Genomic DNA, 17,519 nt, shown 5'->3' on the forward strand with positions numbered 1-17,519 from the left:
AAAAGGGACTCCTACACTGTTGGTGGGAATGAAAATTGGTACAGCCACTACGGAAAACAATATGGAGTTTCCTTAAAAAACTAAAAATACAGCTACCATATGATCCAACAATCCCACTCCTGGGTATTTGTTCAGAAATGATGAAAACCCTATTTTGTAAAGATACCTGCATCCCAATGCTTATAGAAGCACTATTTACAATAGACAGCACATGGAAGCAACCTAAGTGTTCATTAACAGACGAATGGACAAAGATGATGTGGTATATATAATATATGCACGATGGAATATTAGCCATGAAAAAGAATGAAATATTGCCATTTGTAGCAACAGAGGAAACTAGAGATTATCATACTGAGTGAAGTCAGAGAAAGACAATTATACAATATCACTTATATGTAGAATCTAAAAAAATATTATTTGCAAAACAGAAATAGACTCACAAAGAAACAAACTTATGGTTACCAAAGGGGAAATAAGAGAGGAGGAATAAATTAGGATCTTGGGATTAACAGATACATACTACTATATATAAAGTAGATAACAAGGATTTACTGTATAGCACGGGAAGCTATATTCAATACCTTGTAATAGCCTATAATGGAAAAGAATCTGAAAAATGTATATATGTATAACTGGATAATTTTACTGTATATCTGAAACACAATATTGTAAGAAAAAAAACTATACTGAAATTTAAAAAATATATAAAGAGGGGGACTTCCTAGGTGGCACAGTAGTTAAGAATCCGCCTGTCAATGCAAGGGACATGGGTTCGATCCCTGCTCCAGGAAGATCCCACATGCCGTGGAGCAACTAAGCCTGTGCACCACAACAACTGAGCCTGTGCTTTAGAGCCCATGAGCCACAACTATTGAGCCCATGTGCTGCAACGACTGAAGCCCACATGCCTAGATCCCATGCTCTGCAACAAGAGAAGCCACGGCAATGAGAAGCCCCCACACCGCTACGAAGAGTAGCCCCCACTCACCTCAACTAAAGAAGAAAGCCCGTGCACAACAAAAAAGACCCAACACAGCCAATAAAATAATTAATTAATTAATTTAAAAAAAAAGAAAAAGAATATATATCACTGAATCACTTTGCTGTACACCAGAAACTAACATAGCATTGTATATCAACTATACTTCAATTAAAATAAAAGAAAAAAGAAAAAATCGGAACCTAAATCTTTTACCTTAAACCGTAAGCTATTGAGCACACTCCAAGAATGTTCCTAAATGTTCCGCAGAGAATGTGGAGCCTGCAGTGTGAAAATGGCTTGGGCCATGATTCTTCTTTACTTATTTATTTTTTTTTGTAATTCCTTATGTTTTCCTCTGCTGATTCCTTTCTTTCCTGAACCTTTTTATTTTTTTTCTTCACATCTTTATTGCACTATAATTGCTTTACAATGTTGTACCAGTTTCTGCTGTACAACAAAGTGAATTGGCTGTATTTATACATATACAACGTTGCCTCTGTAAAGCTTTATTCCTGTCCCCCAGCAAAGATAACCCAAGAACCTCTCATACCCACCGGCTTCACCAGTTTGGAAGTCTCCCCTCTACTAACGCAAGGTCCCCGGAAAGGCCCCAAGCCTGGGTTCTAACGCCAGGCTTGTCATTAACTGGCTGTGTGGCTTTGGCTGGACCCAGTCTCTATGAGCCCACTGACCCTCATCTGTAAGACGGGGCACTAGACTTGGATGATCTCCAAGGTCCCTGCTGACCTGGCCCCTTTCTCTCCTCATCAAGTAAACAGAACGTGAAAGTAACAGGGGGACCTCCATGCAAAATGTCCTCTCCTTCCTACAACAGGATGTCTATATGTGCCTGTTTCATACTAAACATTTCTTTTCCTGGGAAAACACAAAGGCCATCCTTTTGCTCCAAAGTGAAGTGGAGAGTGAATTGGCCCCAGAAGAGGGAGTGGAGGGATCCAGCCACCTGGTGTGCAGTGGCTTTGAGCAGAGATATGACCACAGGAGGTGGTGGGAAGCTTGTCCTCTAACCTGGTGGCACCAGTTGCTCCTCCAGACCTCAGCCCACGCCTCAGCTCATCCTCTTGACAGGCTCTCACCGTGCTCCTGGCTGCTGTCACCACTCAGAGCTCGCTCCAGCCTCAGCCACCAGCAGGGCCTGATAGTGGACTCTTAATTTGATTGTGTTCTTTTGGCCTCCAGCTGAAATCCCTAAGGGCTCTGCCACGCACTCCAGCCCTGTGACCCTTGCCTTCCAGGAGCCAGGCAAGAAGCGAAGCCACCGGAGGTCCTTCAAACAGCAGGAAGGAGGGGCCTGCCCCCCTTCTTCACAGCTCCCTGTCTGCTGAGGAGGATCTGGGCCCCCCTCCTCCAACCTGCTGGAGGGTCTGGAAGGAGTCACAGATGTGGCCTGCGGGGGCAGGGTGAAAGGCAGAGGGGCTTTCCTGCGGTTGAGGAATAACCAGCCAAGGACCACTGGGCCCAGCACTAAGCAAAACAGGCACAGTGTGTAAGGACCTTGTGACACGGCCTGTGAGCGCCCCAGGGGCATGGGAACCAGCAACAGCACATTTCTCACCCCTCATCACCTACCCCCAGAGGATCAACTCAGGGGAGATGGGCCCTGCTCCCCAGCAGTGGAGCATGTGGTCCCGACACTGGAGCTCCACGGCAGATCTAAAAGCACAGCACTGAGCAGCAGTGCCCTGCAGGACAGTGTTGGCAGGGGCCCGACGACCTGACCTGGGTCAGTGCAGCTGGGTTGCAGTCAGGCTGGGTGTCAGTCTACACGGCAGCACCTGAGTTCTTTGAATCTGCATGGTGAGAGCAGCGACTCCACGATGCCATCTCATGCTTAGCCTAGACCTCCCATTTCTGTTCTTTTTTGATCTCTAAGGAGTGTACTGACCTCACTCTAAATATGCTGTCTCATTTTGTCATCCTAACTTCACTCTGGAACTTGGGGACTAATGGCCACACCAAGCCCATTGGAAGTCTTGTGTAAAGCAAACCAGTGATCATTTTTAAGTGACATATGTGAGGTCCCCCATTGTGCTAAAGCCTAGTCTGTCTTCACAATGCTTAGAATGTGTGTATGTGTGTAAAATGTATAACATATATTTATATATGTTGCTATAGCGATATGTTAAAGGCCAACATAACTGATGGACAGGGTCAGTGAGACGAAATGAAAGTCTTTTTGGTGGCTATTAAAGGAAAATGTGTATAAAGAAATAAAAAGTTTCCACAGCCTGTTTTGTTTCCCATTTCTGCACTAGTCCTTACACTGAGAGGGTGAGAATAGGAAAGACAAACTGTCACTAAGAGCTCACTTCACTGTCTAATGCTTAAAGTCTGAGTTTAAAAGAATGATTTATTCTCCTGTCATTTTGTAAAAATCTCCAGTCTAAAAATATAAAAGGGTAGTTCTTACATTTAGAGTGCCTTAGAATCAGCTTTGCAGATTATAGAAGCTACTTCCTGGGCTCCAATCCCAAGAAATTTCATTGATATGGGGCCCTAGAGTCTGCATGTTTTACAAAAACACAACCAGATGTTTCTGATGCAGGTGGGCTGCAGATCACAGTTTAAAACACATTGTTCTATAACACTGAATCAAAACTATAAATTTCTTTTCCTTTAATTAATAAGTTTTAATTGAAAAGTGTTTAAGTCCCACCATAAATGTTGACATAATGATCTTAAGATTTCCTTTGGGAAAAGTTCTTAGTGATGTTCTTTTGCATTCCAGAACTAAAAGAAAGCTATCATTCCACAATTATATCCTAGAGGCAGTAATAAGTTACAACAAACAACAACACAAACAAAAAATTCAACCATGATCACCACCACCACCACCAATAGCAAAAATATCCATCAACAGACTCAGGCCTGAGGTAGACATTTCCATGGTAGATGGATTGATTTTGACTTCTGCTTTTACACTTGGTTGTTTAAGTATTTTCCATGAGCGCCTCTGGCAGAATCAGCCGAATGGATGAAAAGTCAGTCAAACTATGAAGTATTACTCAAAGATAAAGTAGGAAACATCGAGGACCTCTTGCCCTGCAGTTATTCAAGTATCCCAGCAATTCTTCCTTCATCCCTGTGCCTCCAGGGCTGGAAGACATTGATGATATAATCAGCAATCAATGGAGAACTCAAATATTATTTATAAGAACTTCATTTTACGGACATAACATTTATGAAAGCAATAGAATTTAATCATATAAATCTCAGATCTGTTCAGGATCCAGTCACAACTTGCTTATGGGGAAAATTCCTAACAGCCATTCTTGTGTTTCGCCCTTTGAAAAGTAGTTCTTTACCCTATTAAAAAAGTTGCAAAAAATTTATCTTTGGAATGGAAGATTCTCCAATATTTAACTTTTCATAAATTATATTATTTTCCTCTATATGTCAGAAGCAGAATTCATTCTTAAAAATAAAATCAACCTACATGACCATCAATGTCTTCCAACTTGCCATAATTCAAATGAGAACCATGTTGGGTTCTGGGCAGGAAATAGGGTGAGAACCCTTTAAGAAAAAAATGGAAAGGAAGAAAGATGGCAGGTACCTAATGTAATGATTCAAACATGTACAACTATCTCTTGATCTGTCAACTTAAGACAGAAAAACAACGTGCAGAATTTATGCAGGGTTTATTATATCTGCCAGATTTTATTACTTCTAAAGTGAATACGCTAGGCACTTATTGAATTAGTTTTCTATTTCTGCTGTAACCAGTGACCATAAGTTTAGTGTCTTAAAAGAACACACTTTTATATTAATTATATTATATTATATTATATTATATTATATTATATTATATTATATTATATATTATATTAATTATATTATATTATATTATATTATTGTTCTGTAGGTTAGGAGTCCAACAAAAATCTCACTGGACTAAAACCAAGGGGTCAACAGGATTGCCTTCCCTTCTGGAGGTTCTAAAGGATAATCTCTTTCCTTGCCTTCCTAAAAAGTTTTTAGAGGCCACCACATCCCTTGGCTTTGACCCGCTTCCTACAACTTCAAAACTAGAACAGCAGGCTGAGTCCTTCTAATTTCACATCATTTTGACCTTCTTTTCTGCCTCCCAATTCTAAGGTCCTGTATAATTTCATGGGGCCCATTTGAATAGTCCAAGATAATTTCTTCATCTCAAGGTCTTTATCCTAATCACATCTGCAAAGTCGCCTTTGCTATGTGATGTAGTATATTCACGGGTTGGGGGAATTACAACAGGAACATCCTGGGGAGACAGTATTATTCTGCTGGTCACAACACTATTAACTGAGATGCCAACTAATATTGGAACTAAGAAAAGAAGAACTTCTCTAATTTCAACAAAGTTTAGTAAAAATAGGACATTACCTGAAGGCACAGTCAAGCAAAGACATTACCTAAAGCAAATCAAGACAAAGTCAACTTAGAACCCTAGAAGTGCTTCACTGATGTCCATAAAATTGCACAAGTACTAGTCTCTTTATATTGTTTGTTGTTTTTTTCCCCCAAACGTGGCTGTTTCCCCCCTCTAAGGCTGATTTTGATGGGAGAAATCTCATCCGAGATAAAAGCCTGTGGTGGAGGAAGTGAAGGTGGTGGTGGAGTGGCGCACCTGGGACCCCACTAACTTCTAACTCTAAACTTTCAGCTGGTCTCAATGGAATAGATGGAAGGGTTCTCCCACACCTACCCTTGCCTGAACAAAGGGATCCTCCTGTGCCTTCTCCAGGCTGCCAGGAAGAGGCGACGTGGTCGTTCCCTTGGAACTTGCCTTGTAAAGAAGGCAGGCACCAAGATATTAACTTCTCTGGGATTTTGTGGACCAGATGCTGGCCTTCTGTGTAGAGAGCTCCCTGACTTTTGCTCACACATCCCCGGGTTGGCCTAAGGCCCATGCTGCCTGGGCTGGCTGTGGAGGCTGAGCTCCTCAGGTGGAGCCATCTTGCTCTGTCTCCTCCAAACCAGGATCTGACCAGAAAGAAACGTAATCGTGCTTCTTAGGCTGGTGGAAAACACGCCTCCTCTTCCTCTCGGACTGGGGCAGCCCTTTCCTATGTTGGCCTGCTTTTTGTGGGAGTGGGGGAGGGGTGGGGAGGATGAGAGCAAGAGGAGCAGGGACCAGGGGGAGGAGTGAGAATAAAAAAAGCCTGGGGAGATGCTAGGGGAGGATGGGGAGGAGGAGTGGAAAATGGAGGCAGAGGAAGAGTGTGAATGCCAAGGAGGTTCCAGTCTCTGATCCCAGAATGGCAGCTGCTCTCTCTTGAACTTCCCCTGACCTCATGCTGGACACACCACACACACACAAACACACACACCAGCCTCCTCTCTCATCCTCCAACCTCGTTTTTTCACAGAACAGCCTCTTAGCCCCTGCCCCCTCCCATGCTCTGATTCTGGGAATTATTTCCTTTTTCTCTGGGTTTCCCCAGATTTAGGCACAGATTCCTCACCAGCAGCCAAGTGCTCGTCTGTGGATCTGGAGAGTCCAAGGGAGAGAAGTCATCCAGGAGAAGAGGAAACGCAGGCCACATGGGGTCATGGGGTCACCCTGAAGAATGTGAATCCAGCTATCCCAGGTCATTCTAGGTTGACATTTTTGAAGATGTCAAACTTCTTGGAAAGAAACTCTAAGAAGATCCTTGGTGCACGTCATTGTAGCAAATTATGCGATGAAATCCTAAACCAGGTGATCAATCCTCATTCCAAAGTCATGGATCAGCCTTAAGAAGGGCAAGCAGGTTGTGGGTATTAACTAAAGGAAATGAACAAAACTGGGGCAGATCCCACAAAGGCCCAGGTAGGAGAAGCAGCTTAGGCCAATGGCTAAGTAATCATCTGTATTAGTCAGCTCAGGCTTCCAGAGAAAAATACTACAGACTGGGTGGCTTAACCAGAAATCTCTTTTCACACATTCTGGAAGCCCAATATCACGATCAGAAGTTCCTGCCAATTCAGTTTCTGGTGCGAGCGCTCTACCTGGCTTGCAGAAAGCAGATGCCTCCCTGGGTCCTCACAAGGCCTTTTCTCCTTGCTTGAGCTGCGGTACGGCAGGAGCCCAAGCTCTCTGGTATCTCTTCACTTAAGCACACTAATTCTATCAGGTCAGGGCCCCAAGCTTATGACCTCATTTAATTTTAATTATCCTTAAAGGCCCCTTCTCCAAATACAGCTCCACTGGGGATTAGGATACAAGATAGGAATTTTTTGGGGGGGATACATACAATCAGATCATAACACCCTCCACAGCCTCCTCCTCCCATGAAGGCTCTGGTCTCTTAGCTCTGCTCACTGGGAACTTCCCAGGCACTGGGTCCTCCTATTCCTCTCCTCACAGACATCCTCCTTCTCTCTCTCTGACTCAGATGCCTCCACATGAGGCACAGCTGTTGCCTGGCTGACACTCAAAGGCAGTGGACTGACTTGCATTCACCTGGATGACTTTCAGAAGACAGGGGCCACCACTGACTGATACGCTTGCAGAAATGTGTTCACCGAGGAGACGGGCTGTGGTGGCAGAATAATGCTTCCCCAAAGAGGTCCACATCCTGGTCCCTAGAGTGTGTGAACATGTTACCTGACATGGCGAAAGAGACTTTGCAGGTGTGATTACATTCAGGCCCTTGAGATGGGGAGGTTGTCCTGGAGGGCCCCATGGAATCCCAAGGGTCCACGTAAGTGAAAGGGAGGAAGAAGAGTTGGGGTCAGAATAACGCGTTCTGAGAATGACTGGATCAGCCGTGACTGGCTCTGAAGACGGAAGGGGGCTATGAGAGTAGAATGTGGGCACCTTCCAGAGGCTGGAAAAGGCAAAGAAAGAGATCCTCCCCTAGAGCCTCCAGAAAGGACCTCAACCCCACTGTCACATTGATTTTAGCCCAGTGAGATGCATCTTGGAATTCTGATCTCCAGAACCATAAGATAATAAATGTGCGTGGTTTTAATTCACTAAGTGTGTGGTAATGTGTTACAGTAGCAACAGGAAACTCCTACAGTGGACATTGGTGGCCATTTGTTACCATGGCTGTAGACCAATTACTCTAGCCCCAGAAATGTGAACTTTCAAGCTTGTCAATTCTCAGTGGAGATAATGTAAATAATACTGGATGGTGTACCAAACCATCCCCTTATAAGAGGCTGAAACCCTCACCCTGGGCTCAGGGATAAACATCTAGTATGCTCCGAGGCTGGGTGGTACACGCGTGTATATTTGAGACAGGGTTGCATGGCCTTGGGCACTGGATTTACAATGTTCTCCACGGGGCTAGCTGCAGGGGGTTTTATCTGAACCCCCTGCCTGTGTATGAGGACCTTCCCACATTCTGCAACTTTTAAGGATCACATACTGGCTTTCACAGTTTTCCTAGGGGCTAAGATGTGGGTCTATTACCAAGAGCTGGCCAATCCCCATGAGTAACAATGACCCCAGCATTTGACAGGAGTTGAGAGGCACAAGGAGTAGGCCCTGGGGAAATTCTTCCTGTCCCGTGCAACAGAAGACTCTCCCCACCTCCAGATCCTTAGTTTAACACCGACCAGGTGCAGCAGAAGTCGCAGAGCCATGGGCGGTGTCTAGTGTCCAGGGCCAGTAGTGTCACCTGTGCAGAGCCACAGGGGTTGTCACTCAGCAGGGGGCACCCGTGCCCTTCCCATTTGGTCTGTGTGCTCCCTTCCATTGGCCTTGCTTATTCCTCCCTGTTTGTAGAGCCTGGTTCTCCAGTTGGCTGGAGAGTCTCTGAGCTAGCACTATCCCTTGAAGAAAGTATATTTCAGAGGAAAGGAGCCAGAGTCTATTTCTGATGGCTGCAGAGAGAGAAAGGAGGGGAAAGGGAGAAAGCAGGGAGGAGGAAAGGAAGCTTCTTCCTGGAAGTTGGCTGGGTGCTGAGTTCCTCTGCGTCTAGGATTCTCCGCAAGAGTCACTTTCCCCCTTAAGCCAGAGGCACCCTCAAGGATCCAGTCACTCCACTCCTTGCTCTCTGGTCTGAAAACACAAGCTGGCTTCCTTCTCCAGCCTCCGCGGCCCCGGCCCCCACCCCCACCCGCAGGGCGAACCAGTCTTACCCAGAAAGAGAAAACAAATCAACAAACAAACCAACCGCACTCTCCAAGCAAACACGTCATCTTTCTATCCCTTCTTTTGGTCATCCGCTTCTTTTTCAGAATCTTCATTTCCCGTATTCTGTATGGTGAGGAAAGCAAAAGCACGGTCCCTGGGGCACCATGAGAACCAAGCAGGAAGGACGTGCACAGACAATACACCGAGCAGCACTGTGAGAGGCAACCCTGAATCTGTGTGTCTATGCACAGGACACAGACATGTGCTTTCATTGTGTTCCTATAAATATATACCTGTACCCTTTGCTTTACGACTTCTTTATTACTAACAAACATTTTGGGTCAGTAACACACGATGCCAGAATTCATTTCCTTGGTGTGTAACGCAAGACAGAAGGGAAGAATGCCAGGAGGCTGGCAGAACCTGCCAGTATTTCAGATGAAAGCTTAGAGGTCCGTTACCTACGAGGGCGGAAATCACGACGTCACGTCCCCTTTCGGCAGCCGATGCGCCCATTGGTCGTCTGGGCAGGGGTGAGGGGAGATGACGGCCCAGGGACCCAGCGTGGGTGGGAGGAGGGGAGCCGCCTTAGAGGTCAGGGATGGGGCTTGGCTTATGTAAATCTTGCAGTGCAGGGGTGCCATTCCCGGCCAGCCACTCCCCGGGCTGTGGAAGTTTTCCGGAGATGTAGCTCGGATTTTCTTAGGAGAGTTGTTTGGAGGGGCGTGGAAGAGGAGGGGGTGCGGGGGGTGGTGGAGGGGCTGGGGTGGGGGTTGTGGCAAAGTGAGCGTGTGTGTACAGTGGAAGAGCCTAAGGCTGTGCGGGGACGGGGAGCGAAACATTCATACTTACCTGGCAGGGGAGATACCATGATCACGAAGGTGGTTTCCCCAGGGCGAGGCTCACCCATTGCACCGGGGGTGTGCTGACCTCTGCGATTTCCCCAAACGCGGGAAACTCGACTGCGAAATTTGTAGTAGTGAGGGACTGCGTTCGCGCTCTTCCCTGGCAATGAGTACAAAATGACAGATAAATCCAAGCAACTGGGATAGTGGGTGGAAAAGCGGTTGAGCAAGAACTGTGACCTTCTCGCTTATCCCAGAGTTTTGCAGTTTTTTTTTTTTTTAATCTTTTTCTCTAGCGCATTGGGTAAAGGTGGTAGATAAACCAGTAATGCTTCAATGAAAACTGGGAGGTCTGCATCACGGCCAATGCCTAGCCAGGTTCTTTCTTTCCCTGCACAAACCAAACACAGGCTTTTGCTACCACTGCAGATATAAGTTTCTCTGCAGATTTAAGCTTCAAGGGGTTTTCCTACTTCAGGATTTCATTCTGACTGTGGAGCTCTGTTCTATACCCTGCAAAAATCTTGCACAATCTTCACCGGTGTTTCCAACTTGGACTTCAAAGTAGGGGTGGCCCACCATACACACTCATAACGACCTCGGTTTATCCTCCTGCCAACAACAACAGAAAACGTGAAACAAAGACTTTGAAGAGACTGGGGCATCAGGTGAAAAAGGACAGTGCGTGGTTCTGGAGAGGTGGTAGGAAACAATGGCTCCAATTTACTGTCTGCAGAGAGTTTCCAAGCAAGGCACTCCAGGGCAAACTGAAAAGGAGCCCGGTGGACCTTGCTGAGTTGAGGACACTGAACCTGAAGTCCAGGGAGGCCAAAGGAGCTAGGGTCCACAGAACAGACTCCCAGAGGGGAGAGAGATGCTGAAAGTAAATCAGAGAGAACTGCAGAGGAGATCCCTCCTGCGTGCAGCACAGTACTGATCAGTGCAGCCCTGGCAGGAAACTCCCCAAGGTCAGGGGGAGAGCTTTGACAGGATCAGAGAACAGTGCCTGGCACTCACACAGATAGTGCTTGTCCCCAACAGATAGACTGCAAGGAAGAAAACAAAACAAAACAGACAGACAAAACCTCTCAATTCATGAGGGCGTGGGGTGGAGTACTCAGGAATGTCTTGCCTCAGGAGGGCAACTAGTTAGCCATAAACTGAGTGCTGCTCAGAACCACTTAGTGAATCATCAAAGCACGACCTGAAAGGATCAAACTGTTTGCAAGTAACTTGAATGCATCCCTGAAGAAAGCCCAACGTTTACAGGAACACACAACTCTCCATCATCCAACAAGGCAACATTCACACTATCTGGCATTCCATCAGAGATTCGGAGGTATCCAAACAGGCAGGGCAAATGACCCATAATGCAGAGACACATCGATCATGTGCAAACGACCCAGAGCTGACACCAGAGAAGGACATTAAAACATTTATTCCAACTGTATTCCGTAACTTCAAACAGTTCAGTAGACACATGGGAAACATAAAAAAGACCCAAATGAACTTCAAGAGATTAAAAAATAATAATAATAAGAGGGATGAAAACTACAACATACTGCAAGGGATTAACAGCGAGCAATTAGAAAATGCAGAAAACAAAATTTTTTTAAAATCATTTATTTATCAAGAGAAACTATTCCTTAGCCCAGATATTCATAGTTCACAGTTTCACAGTTCAGGAATACAGGTAAGTGCCAAACTTCCATGAAACTCAACCCAAAGAAATTATATGGCACTTAGAATGCTCCTTCAGGAACAGTCTGCCTTTATATTCCAAAATCACTTTGCACTCTGAAAGATACCAGCCTTCCTCATCTCCTCAAAATCTTTCATGGAATCATAATTTCTGTAGAAATCTGCATATGCCTTCTTTCTTGGTTCAGCCACAGCAAACTTACACAAAGTTGCAACTCCCAGGGAGACAATGAATGCTCCAACCATATGAAATCGCAGACGCTTGGCCAGAAGGCCACGCATCTGAGGTTTCATCAAAGAACTGGAAACCATGGTAGTTTTTCTCCTTGACAGCTCAACGATGACGTCCTTCCAGACAGATGGAGAAATGGACCACAAGAAACAAATTTTTTTTTTGAAGGTGGCAAAACAACAGTAATTGTTGACTTAAGTACAGAGGAAGGAGCAAACCCTTCTAATGAGTTCATTAGGTGCACAGGCAGCTTCCTAAAAGGTTCCTGGCAGCACCCACTTATCCAGCACGGAGCACAGCTCTGAGATGCCACCAAGGAAGGGGCTCGCCCACCAGGGAGTTCTTGTATTAAATACCCAGGTCGAAATAATGTGGGCCCCGTTTGCAAGGAGTTGAACTTTGTCTTGGGTTGGCAGTAATGTAGGAGGTCCATCCAGCTCCTCAGAGGGGAATGCAAAGATTTTCTGTGATTCTGTTTTCCTAGTCATCCAGTCAAGGCCTGGTCTGTGGCTCGGTGTGGTGGGGTGCCAGCCCAGTGAGTGCTGGCAGTGGTGACGTCATGAAGCGTTACCCACGAAAGGGTGTGGGTCCTCTGAAGTCCAGGATTTGAGGAATGGCCTGAGGACAGATTATGCTATTTTTAGTTGTCATGTTGAGCCCACTGTAAAACAGCCGCTGTGAGGAGAATCATGTCTGAGAGGGAATGCAGGCATCTCCATCTCTTTTTCTCCCCCAGTTCGGGATGGAGCTGGAAGGAGTTAAGGTACTCTTTAGACCAAGGCATGGCAGTTTTCTAGGCATGTTTAGAGATGTAGGTGCTCTTCCTGGAGGGCTAGATTATCCACCACTTTCAGTGCGTCACCACTTAGAGATCTTTGGGTCTGCCTGTTGCCTCCTGCACCAGTGCAGCTTTGTGAGGCCCTCACTGTTGTCTAATCCAGCCTGTGTCCCCTCCTCATCACACCCCAGCAGGTGCCCTGATCCCAGCGAGGGCTTCTTCTCATTGCCTCCCAAATTGGCCATAACGTAATTTTTTTGTGTGTAGTTGATTTACAGTGTTGTGTTAGTTTCAGGTGTACCACGAGGTGACTCGGTTATATTGGGTTGGCCAAAGAGTTGGTTCGGGTTTTTCGGTAACAAACTTCAGAAGAAACAGATTTGAATAGGAATTGCATTGACTCTGCAGATCACTTTAAGTCGAAAGCCACAGTCCCAAATGAAAGGGTGCAGGCGCCCTGAGACCAGGCGGTGAATACTCCGCTTTGGGGGTGCCGCGCAGGTGGTGCACAGAGCCTGATTGCCGACGTCAGAGCTTGAGTAAGAGATTCCCCCCATCCGTGTGCGTGTGCCTTCATCCTCTGGCAGCTGCCCTGGAATGTACAAGGCGGATGACTTAGCAAGGGCAGCCCCCCAGGGGGTGCCAAGAGACCGGGGCACCAGGGTTAAAAACCGGGATGAACGCGCGTACTGGGGATCCGCTGGGTGGAGATTCCAGGAGAGTTCAGGCAGTAGGGCGCGGGGGAGGCACTGCAAGGGCAGACGCATAAAAGCGGCGGCTGAGGGCCCGCTAATCAGATGCCAAGCCAAGTTCGTCCCTCAGTGGGCTCGAACCACCAACCTTTCGGTTAACAGCCCAACTCGCTACCTGATTGCGCCACAGAGACAAAAGGCTGCGGGGTTTTGTTGTAACATCCTGGAATCAGAATGTATTCCCCCGTTCTTTCCAACCCAGCGGAAAATAGAGTCAAATGCCTCTATCTTGTCCAACCTTGCTGGCACCAGAGGCATTGACTCTCGTCACTCAGGAACGTCCGACCGTGGACACCGAGCCCGAGTCAGCTGCGGGCTCCGACGAAACAACGCCGGGCCCACGACCATCCTCGCCTGCTCCTGGCTGCCCCCCACTCCGCGGGACGACTGCAGCCTCTCTCGGGCCAAAGTCCCCGGTTTCCCACTCGTGATCCGCCTTACTCGTCGCGCTCACCGCAAGTCCCCCCTCACCCCACCCCACCCCCAGGTCCAGTGGTCGGGCGGGAGAAAGGACAGCAACCGGCTGTGTCCCCACCGCGCTGCCTCCTCTTGGCGCTTCCAGAGAAGGACTCCACGAGGCACGACCTGGAGTTTGCGCACCAGGCAGCCCCTCGCCCGGAACAGGGCCTGGCATCCAGCAGGTGCCCAATAAATGTCTGGCTGAGGATGCATTCCGCCGCAGGGGCCGGAGGTGGTGGGTCCACCGAGAATTCTTATGCCACCTCTAAGTTTTTAGTCCTAGAGGAACGTAAAAAAGTTCTATAAAGTCCAAGAGGGCACCACTTGGACCGGCTCTGAGCTCCCCATGTAAGACGGTACGCCGGCCTCAGCCTGCGGGTGCAGGTGTCATGTCTGAGAGGGATGAAGGAGGAAAGCTTCAAAGTAGAAAGACGGTTGGGGTAGGCAATCTGGAGTATGAGGGAGAGAGGGAGAGAGACTGGTTCATCTCTAGCCATCTGCTTACCTCCAGTGCTAACGTCGACCCGACCACCGCTCCTTGGATCCCCCGGTGGAGCACAGTGGTCGCGGTGTGATTGGTGCGGTGATGGAAGCCTGGCTGCTTGGGTCTGAATTCAAATCCTAACAGAGAACCGGCTTCCCGTGCCTGATCACCGCCGGCAATAGCCTGTGGGTCTACCTTTTGGACTTGGTGGCTTGCCCCCTACTGCCCACAGAGCAGGTGGGCGAGGGGACGCAGCGCACACCTCACCGGGGGACTCAAGCTCTGAGGTGGCCCAGACTTCGCCCGAGGCCCCCAAGGCCTGAAGTCAGCATCCCCTCCAGGTCCCCCCTGCGCTGAGAAGAGTGCCTGGGGCTCCAGGAACAAACTTCTCCTCTGTCTAACTGGGGACTTGGCTGGATTGGTCAGAATCTACCCTTTTCTGGCCTCATGGGGCCGAGTGCCCCTTGCAGGGGCCTCGAGGGGTCGCTGTGTTCCTGCCGATTGGATTTTGGCTTGCAAAGAACAAGGGCTCAGGCAGATTTTGATTTCCCTGGCTTAGGCTGTGCAGGCTGATACAAGCAAGGCTCAGGGGCTGCAGCCACCCAAACAAGGAACCTCTCCTGTCTGTCATCGTCTTTGTGAATGGCCAGCTCCTATACATAGAAAAATCCGCAATAACCCACACAACACAAGGCTACCAGTCAACAAACGAATTCTGTATAGTGGCAGAGTACAGATAGGCAAAAATCAGTTGTCTATCTATACATTAGAAGTGGAGAATCTGAAAAAGAAATTAAGAAAACAATTCGATTTAAGATTGAAGAGGAAAATTAGAAGTTTGGAATCAGCTAGAAATAACTTCATGCTTGCTCTGCTTTTGTAAAATCTGCTTGCTGCAACCAAGATAAGAACAGATGACCTAGCAATCAACTGTAACCTTAAGATGTTCTGATAAATATGGAATGTTCTGCTCTTGCTCCTGCAAGTTTCTGTTTGGAAACCCTCTGCGAGGGACCCACAACAACTCCCACTCTGTAACTGCCCACAACCTATAGTAAGCAGGTAACCAATCAACCAAAATGCTAAGGGGGCCGCCGGCTTAATAAATCTGAGTTCTCCAACTCTCCGAGTGTGGTGCTTGGTTTCTCGACAGACCGATTCGATTTCTGCAACAAGATAGCACCCAAAAGAATATAATATTTATGAATTGAATTAACATATACAAGGAGGTGAAACTTGCACACTGAAACCCACAAAACATAGTTGCAAGTGATGAAAGCATACCTAAGGAAATGGAAAGACAGCTTCCACAGATCTCTCTCCCTCTCTCTCTCCCTTTCTCCATCATACTTGAGGTTGCCTACTCCAACCGTCTCTCACCTTAGCAGCTTTCCTCCTTCATCCCTCTCAGACATGACACCTGCACCCACAGGCTGAGGCCACTGCACCGTCTTGGATGGGAGCTCAGAGCTGGTCCAGGTGGTGCCCTCTTGGACTTTCTAGAACTTTTACCTGGTTCTAAATCAGCTGCCAGAAGAAAGGTTTTGAAGAACAGCCGATTGGAAAAATCTAGGTTCCTCTAGGACTAAAAACTTAGAGGTGGCATAAGAATTCTCGGTGGACCCACCACCTCCGGCCCCTGCGGTGGAATGCATCCTCAGCCAGACATTTATTGGGCACCAGCTGGACGCCAGGCCCTGCTCCAGGCAAGGGGCTTCCTGGTGCGCAAATTCCAGGTCGTGCCTCGTGGAGTCCTTCTCTGGAAGCGCCAAGAGGAGGCAGCGCGGTGGGGGCACAGCCGGTTGCTGTCCTTTCCCCCACACGACCACCGGACCTGGAGGTGGGGTGGGGTGAGGGGGGACTTGCGGTCAGCGCGACGAGTGAGGCCGATCACTAGTGGGAAACGGGAGACTTTGGCCCGAGAGAGCCTGCAGTCATGCTGCGTAGAGGGGCTGCTTTTAAGGAGGCCAGGAGCAGGCGAGGATGGTCGTGGGCCCGGCGTTGTTTCGTCGGAGCCCGCAGCTGATTCGGTCTCGGTGTCTACGGCCTGACGTTCCCGAGTGACAAGACTCAGTGTCTCTGGTGCCAGCGAGGTTGGACAAGATAGAGGCATTCTACTCTGTTTTCCGCTGGGGCTGGAAAGGATGGGAAATACATTGTTTCCAGAATGTTACAGCAAGATCTCGCAGCCCTATGTCTCTGTGGCGCAATCGGTTAGCGTTAGCGCGTTCGGCTGTTAACCGAAAGGTTGGTGGTTCGAGCCCACCCAGGGACGAGCTTCGGCCTAGAATCGAAGGAGGTCTCAGCTGCCGCTTTTCCGTGTCTGCCCAATTGCCCTTTCAGTTCCTCCCCAGCGCCCTTCTTCAGGAATCTCCACCCAGCCCAGCTGATCCCCAGCACGCTCCTTCCTCCTGGTTTTTAACCCTGGTGCCCCTGTGTCTTGGCACCACTCCATGAGGGCTGCCCCTCACTAACTCATCTGCCTTGTACATTCCAGGGCACCTGCCAGAGGATAAAGGGACATGCACACGGATAGGGGGGAATCTCTTACTCAAGCTGGGATGTCGGCAATCAGGCTCTGTGCACCACCTGCAGGGCACCGCAACGCACAGTATTCACGGACCAATCTCAGACGCCTCCACCCTTTCATTTGAGACTGTCGCTTTCTTTTTTCCTTTATTGCCCCACCCCCAGGTACCATAATCCAGGTTCAGAACACTGCTTTCGATTCCCTCCAGCCCTGCTTCAGACAACCCTCCCTCAAGCCCCAAGCAATATTAATCTGCTTTCTGCCTCCATAAGTTTCTTTTCTGGACATTTCAGATAAATGGAATAAATCAATATGTAGTGCTTTGTGACTGGCGTCTTTCACTTAGCACAATGTTTCTGAGGTTTATCCATGCTCTGGCTTGAGTTTCTTTGCTTTTTATTACTGAGTAGAATTCCACTGTGTAAATATACCACATTTCAGGTGCCATTCACTAGTTGATGGGCATTTCAGTGTTTCCTGTTTTTGATTTTGTGGGTGTTTTTCTTTTGGTTTTGCTATTATAAATAATGCTGCTATAAATACATTGAACAATCTGCACCTATGTTTCATTTCTCTTCAATAGATATAAAGAAGTGGAATTGCTGGGTTTATGGTAAGCTTATGCTTAACTTTTGAGAAACTGTCAAACTGGTTTCCAAAGTGGCTGTATCATTTTTACATT

The 17,519-nt window shown here is 47.7% G+C and overlaps 3 non-coding genes across 3 annotated transcripts; 2 read left to right on the top strand and 1 right to left on the bottom strand.

The window, feature by feature from the left end:
* The first annotated feature begins 9,900 nt into the window (after positions 1-9,900).
* Positions 9,901-10,064, top strand: LOC130843622 (U1 spliceosomal RNA). The gene has a single exon (XR_009051065.1). It is a non-coding gene; the product is annotated as a U1 spliceosomal RNA (small nuclear RNA).
* A 3,360-nt stretch (positions 10,065-13,424) lies between these two features.
* TRNAN-GUU (transfer RNA asparagine (anticodon GUU)) lies at positions 13,425-13,498 on the bottom strand. The gene has a single exon. It is a non-coding gene; the product is annotated as a tRNA-Asn (tRNA).
* Positions 13,499-16,502: 3,004 nt separating this feature from the next.
* Positions 16,503-16,582, top strand: TRNAN-GUU (transfer RNA asparagine (anticodon GUU)). Its single transcript has one exon. It is a non-coding gene; the product is annotated as a tRNA-Asn (tRNA).
* Positions 16,583-17,519: the final 937 nt, after the last annotated feature.

Source organism: Hippopotamus amphibius, chromosome 1 (genome assembly GCF_030028045.1).
Source record: "Hippopotamus amphibius kiboko isolate mHipAmp2 chromosome 1, mHipAmp2.hap2, whole genome shotgun sequence".
NCBI lineage: Eukaryota > Metazoa > Chordata > Mammalia > Artiodactyla > Hippopotamidae > Hippopotamus > Hippopotamus amphibius.